We start from the raw sequence: 7,135 nt of genomic DNA, 5'->3' as shown, positions 1-7,135 counted from the left end.
TGAGCGAGCTTGGGAACTAAGGGATCAAAGTCATCTTCAAAGGATTGAGCAATTAGCATCAAAGCGAGGTGGGTTTTCCTCTCTTTTTCTGCATTTTTGAACATAAGCTAGGAAATTTTGCATGAGTTTGTTTAGTTTGTTGCTAGACCTACTCATTGGGCTAGAGAGATTGCCTTTGTTTGTAGAGGGGATTTATCTTCACAACAGCCTCACCATCATATCTTTGTGATTGTTCCTCATCATTCACATCTTGTCAATCATATGAATAGGGCGAGTTATCTCAAGTAAGTCGGGCCATGTAGCTACTTGTCACATGGCCATTGAGATAGTTAGGACCCACTACTCCTCATCCTCGTGGATGCACTTTAGTTTACATGATAACACATTTTGTAATTCACCAATTATTGATGGTTGATATTACAAGGGCGAGAAAAATATGCGTGGGGGTTAAGTCATAGTGTTGAATATGGCTATGGTACCCCAACTTAAATTAAAGAACCCCATTTATAGTGTGCCAGCTTAGAGTTACACCTTTTATTACAATAACACTATATGCATATACATATTAAAGAAAAAAAATGTGTTAAACATATAAGTGTTTCATAGCCTATGATATGATATCAATTATCTTAAACAAACTATTTCTGGATATGGTGACCAAGTGATATCAAAGGCCAAAGAGACCTTGTAAATATATGAAGAAAAAAATGGAGATATAAGGAAAATAAAATTAAGTGTGGGTCCCTTAGCAGAAGATTTACCTTACTTAACAATTGTAACTAAATAAATGTAAGAATAGAACCTAAAGATCCTAGCAAGGGAAAGACCAATGGCCATAAAATAGAAACTATGAGAATAAGAATTATGGTTTATTTAAATACACTTGCTTTTCCTCATGACATAGTGAGACCATAAATTGGTAAAAAATATAAATATATAATGATGATGATGATGATAATGTAATTATTAGATACATTTTTGAGGTACATGACAAAATATTCCTTATTTGGGCTAAATTTTCCCATCTAGAAGTAGACATAATGTTAAGGTGAAACATTAAATAAGTATGGGTCATTTTCAAAAAACCACATTTAGTCTTTAAAATTAGTGAAAATAATTATAAAAGACCCTTTAGACCCCATTTTTAGGTCCACATGCCATTTTTCCTTCTAGTCACTATTGCTAGGCCAAATTAGGGCCACCTATATTAACATATGAAATTACCTAATACAATGCTATCTTGCATATACTAAATTTATTCACCAATTCTTGTAGAGGTGACCTCATATTTGGGTGTGGTGACCACTGAGGGATATATCTACCAATGTGTCTAGGGAGTGATTTATCTAAATTTGGCTTTGTATTGTATTTACTACTTGCAGTGACATTAAGATTCCCTTCCCCTTACATTCTTGAAGGAGTATCGATTTTTTTTTACCGTAATGAGTGGATGTTTTTGCTACGATGATGCTCTAGTATGTCATTAGCCATAATGTTGTGAAAACAAGGAGAAATTCTCCCATCCATTATCAAAACTAAATCCAAATATATTTTGATAATTTTCAATAAATCTTAAACATAAACCAAAATGATTCCCCATACATACACACACATAAAATTTAATTTTCTATAAAATTTAAAATAAAAATGTAATAGTTTAAAATAAAAAAATTAATATCCAATAAAATATTAATATATTCTTTAATAATTTTTTTTTTTCCTTATAATTAAATAGTATATTAATATTTTTATCAACATTGTTACCCATAAAAAAATCCTTTTCTAACTCTATTTCTAAATAAATAAATAAAATGGCATGCTCCAATAAAGAACATATTACTTAATAAATAAAATTATTATATAATTAATAAATATATTTAGAATTAATATTATAAATTAATTTTCTAGATATATAATTAAAAATTAAATAATATCTTTTATAATTTTAATTAAATAAAATTATTATAAAATTAATATTTTTATAAAATTTTAATTAAAATTTTACATATACAATTAAAATTTTTAAACAGATTCTTATAATTATATGAAAAAAAAAGATTTTTTTTTTTTTTTTTTTTTATTTCTTCCACAGAATATGTCTTAAAAATATATATAACAATTTAATGTGACATAATTCCACAGTACATATTGACAAGTCAAGTAACAACATTTGGTTTACATGTACTATGTTAAACATACATTTTCTAAACTCATGTAATAATGTTAGGCTTATTGCGAAAATAATCCATCCAAATTATTTATAAATTAGTAGAAATAATGTTACATATATAGTCGAAATGAAAAATTTAAATTATCTTTATGTTAATTGAACAAATATCTAGGTCAGGCTAGTTCTATTTCAAAATACTTTGATCACTCTTTTATGAGAGAAAATTTCGTGGTAGTTACACTTTCCCTCGGTGTTTGTTTTCAAATTTAATGAATGACCTTCTAAGATAAATAAAAATAGGGTCACGCTCGTGTTATAATTGCATTATGATACTTACCCGGATGCGGGTGACAACTCGATATCTGCTTAAGTTAAGAGGGCCATTAAGGCACTTGGCCTCCCACTCGTCTGGCGTTCACGCAGACAGATTTCATGGCAGGTGAAATATATCAGTCAGGGGTTGGAATGAGGTTCGCCTGGTACGCCATTAATGAGCGCTGGGTACGAGCATCCAGACGCAGGCCTTTAAACCTGGACAGGATGAGGACAACTAGCTCTACTGCTGATAAGCTTCACCCCCTCCCTCTGCACCCTCCGCCTCCTTGCCTCGTCGAGTTTGATTGGGAGAGCGCCCACACTCCTCTCTCTGCTGATTGCCTTTGCTCGCCACCCTTCTCCCTGCAAGTCCGCCTTTTCCACTCTCTGAGTCGCTGGTTAACTCTGAAGATGCCTCGCCGCAGAGGAATTTCTCACAGAGGAGGCTCCTCTGCTTCCAGAGGTAGAGCTTCTCATTCCATGCCCCAGAATGTGATTCCTATTACCTCTGCTTCTCCGTCCTCACCTCCTTCAAGCCAAGCTCGCCATCTCCCGAATAATTCATTTCAATCGTCCAGGTTCACTTTTCACAGTAGGCTTAATAGGCCGGTCTTGACCGCCAGCATCACCATCATCCTCGCAGAAGAGGAGGATCACCCCAGCGACCCGGCCATTTCCTCCTCCTCGCAGACTCAGGAAGATAGTACCCCCTAGGGAGGGATGGAGGGGGCGATGTTCACTGCGGATAACATGCAGGAAGACTCCCCGGTCCCTGAGGCCTCCATGCAGCAAAAAGATTCAAATCAGCTCGACGTTCTGGAATGCAAACCTGTTTATCAAGACTACGACGTTCTACATTTAGTTACCCCAACAGAAGGCGAAACTGATGGAATTGAAAATGACAGGCTCGTAACCTGGATAGCCTCGTCCAGCAGACCGGCAAAGAATGATACCGACTCTCCGACACAGGATGTGTAAGGCGGCCTCCTCCTCGAAGAATGGTTCCTCTGTCTCCAAGTTTTAAGTTTCCTGTTTCTCTGGTCCTCTGTCTAAGTCTTTTTGTAACTCTGTTTTCGAGTCTGATCTCAAGCTTTTGCTCAGTATTAAGACTAGTCATCTTTTGTCAATTCTGCAGTAGTCAATTCTGCAGTGCTTTCTATGTATTGGGCTAGTTCTGGTTTGTTTTGTAGCCAAGTTGCAAGGTCAATCTGTTCACTAGCAGCGACTCTCAGGCTTTAAGTAGCAGAGGTTACAGTCCAAGCATAATTATTCTCCAGTGGGTTACTGTCTAACCTTCAAGTTTGGTAGCATTTTCCAGTTTCTGTGGCAGAGGGCCGGTCTATGCCCCCTCTGAGGTCTCGACCTCATTGTAAATAATCTTTTTTCTTCTTAATAGATTTAGCATTTACTAAAAAAAAAATAAAAAAATAAATAAAATGCATTATGATTCCTTTTTATATCAAGTAACATGTCGTACTTCAACTATGAGTGGGTTTTGCTTCCAAAACCCTAGCTTGATCTACTTGGACCATGCTAGTTCTCACTCAAATCCATTGATTTTTCTGAGTAATTCATCATATTTACTAAAACTTTATTTAGTGGAGGTCGAGTAAAGTAATTTGAGATATTTTATAATATTTTTGAATATATAAAATTATTAAATAAATATAGAGAATTAAAAATAATTTTTGATAATAAATTTAGATATTTGAAAGATAATACATATAAATAAATAGATAATAAAATATTAAGGTTTGAGTTCAAGTGGTAGAAATGAAGATTAGATTATAAGAAATAGAAATGACAAGCCACGTAAAAGATAATCAATTCTAGAAGTAGATTTTGATAATATATAAAAATTTAATATAAATAATAAGATCAGAAATTAGAAGAAAAGTTAAATAATAAATTGTCCCTAAATAGATTGTAATGTAGATGTGGTATTAAAGGCATTAAATATTGTATCATAAAAAAGATAATCATAAAGAAATATTAATTCATGTTAATGTAATATTTAATTACTATAAATAGGACATACTTAATGTGAATTGGATGTCGCTTACATGGTTGGGAAACTTTTTGTTATCCTCCCCACATAGGTTCAATTCTTGCATGTGACATGTTGACATCATAATAATTATATCCTTGTAATGGATTCAAGCCTTGTTGTAGGGACAATTTAAAATAACAGTTTCTTGCATGTGACATGCTGACATCATAATAATTATAACCTTGTAATGGATTCAAGCCTTGTTGTAGGGACAACTTAAAATAATAGTAGAGATAACTTGAAATAACGTAGATAAAAATTATCAAAGCAATATCCCCTTACTAGGGGACTTTAATAGTAGAACGACATCAAGGGGGAGGTGGCAATATCCCCTTACTATGAGACTTTAATAGTAGAACAACATCAAGGGGGCTTCACTCAATGAACCTTTGACATGGGATAATTTAAAATAACATAGATAAAAATTATTAAGGCAATATTCCCTTACTAGGAGACTTTAATAATAGAACAACATCAAGGGGGCTTCACTCAATGAATCTATGACATATCACGTGTGTGGAATACTAAACAATATCCCTAATTTGACTAATTTGACTACATATTAGAAAATTCCTCTAAAAATCACAATATTTAACCCCTACCAATACGAACCCAATACACCTTCCCAATTAAAAAAACCATACTTTGACTAGATATTGTAGACATCCATTTTTTCATTAACTTTTTTTATACCCATTCATATTTTTTCATTAACTTTGAGCTCCATTTTTTATACCTACCAATATAAAATCCCTTTACCCCCTATATATCCCCCAATATATTATGTCACTTTTTCCTCCATATATATCCCCCAATATGAACCCACATGGTATGGTATTGCTCCACCAATGAAGCCCCCGTCAACAACATCTAATCAAACTACTATTTTAAGAAAAGAAAATATAAAGACTTGGTTACACGTATTTGGTACGTAGCTAATGAATCTCTACAATTCTCAAGATATAATAATTTGTAATGATCTAATGAAGTGGAAAAAATCCAATCAAATGAATTGTATTCATGGGATTGGAAATGATGTCATATTATGTGATATCTGATATCCTACTAAAATTTAGGAGAGACTAAATATGGAGAAAATGAGCATCTCTCAAGTGAGCCTAGCTCAACCTAAAGAGTACATGCACATGCCACTTTTCTCATTCACCAAATCATTTGTACATAAATAAGATTGGAAATCCATTGAGGAATTCAACAAATTATTTAAGAATAGGATCCAATCTAACTTATCACAATAGATCACAACAAATCTCTAATAAGAATATGCTTTCTCCATTATTTATCCATTATTCCAGGTTCCCCTCTTAATGGAGAAATGTATCAAAGCACAACATGAATAACATTCGCTTGTTGGTTTAAGTCTTAGCTAGGCTTACGATGATACATAAAAAGACTTGATAACAGAGCTTTCATTTTTTTTCTTGCTAAAGGGTCCATGCGTATTCATTGGCTGGTGAAGTTTCAGCTTCACCTTTCTTGCCATAAGATAGTGGTGGAGCTTCTCCTCTTTTTTACATTTTTTGTGCCAAAGGTGGAACACTTGAATTCTTGATCTCCTCTTTCTTGGTCTTGATTGCAAGCTAACATTCTTTGTATTCAATGTTGCTCCAAGCTCTTGGGACTTATACTTGTTCTTAATGTTTGCAACTTCTTCAAGTTTTATTTCTTCTTCTTGGTTTCCAATATTTTCACACTTAAAAGAAATGTTATATTCATAAAGAGAACCATATCGATTCTTATCATCCTGCTCTTTTAAGATAGCTTTCCTTTCTTCATTTTTCTCTATTGATATAGTTGGTTGTTTCATGTCTTCAACCTCTTTAATCAATTTTGTTGATGCAAACATGTTGTCCTGCATTTGATTTGTGTATGGAGTTAGGAATTTGTTCTCACCAAATAACAACTCATCAATAAGATGTTTTTCATGCTTCAGATCGAACCACTCTTCATGAGATACACAACCTTCATCAATTTTAACTTCACATGTCTCTACATTAGAGAGACTTTCTTCATAGGCAAATTCATATTCTACATCAATTGTTGTTTCTTCATCATCACATGTTTCAATGTCAACTATAGACACACATTCATCATCCATCATTACAACCTCAATGTTTCCATATTCAGTTTCACAATCATTACGAGACTGAAAACACAATCATCATTTTCAAGAACAATACTTTCATCTACCAACTATCATTTTCAGCCTCATTCAAACTGTACTTCATTTCTAAATATCCCACAATACTTTTGCATTTTGAATCTCACCATATTCATGTAGTATACTGAAGATGTTTTCATCTAATGCAGGGGTTATAAGATGTAATGTTGATACATCTCTACTTATATCATGGTTCAAATTAACAAAATACTCTTCCACATAATTCAATAAATCTACCTTCCATTATAGTGTTTTCATTTTAGTTGCCCAGATCTCATAATTTATACCTGAGAAAGAGGGTTGATCCGGCATTAACCTTTTTATGATTTCATCTATTTCATAAAATTCTTCATTACATTGATCCGGATTTGCATTCTGATCCTTGACTTGATTAGATATTGGTCCATCAACATCAACTTGA

The sequence above is a fragment of the Pinus tabuliformis genome, chromosome 9, assembly GCF_031772625.1.
Source record: "Pinus tabuliformis cultivar Carrire ecotype Pingquan chromosome 9, CPIR1, whole genome shotgun sequence".
In the NCBI taxonomy this organism is placed as follows: Eukaryota; Viridiplantae; Streptophyta; class Pinopsida; order Pinales; family Pinaceae; genus Pinus; species Pinus tabuliformis.
This window is presented reverse-complemented; position numbering follows the sequence as displayed.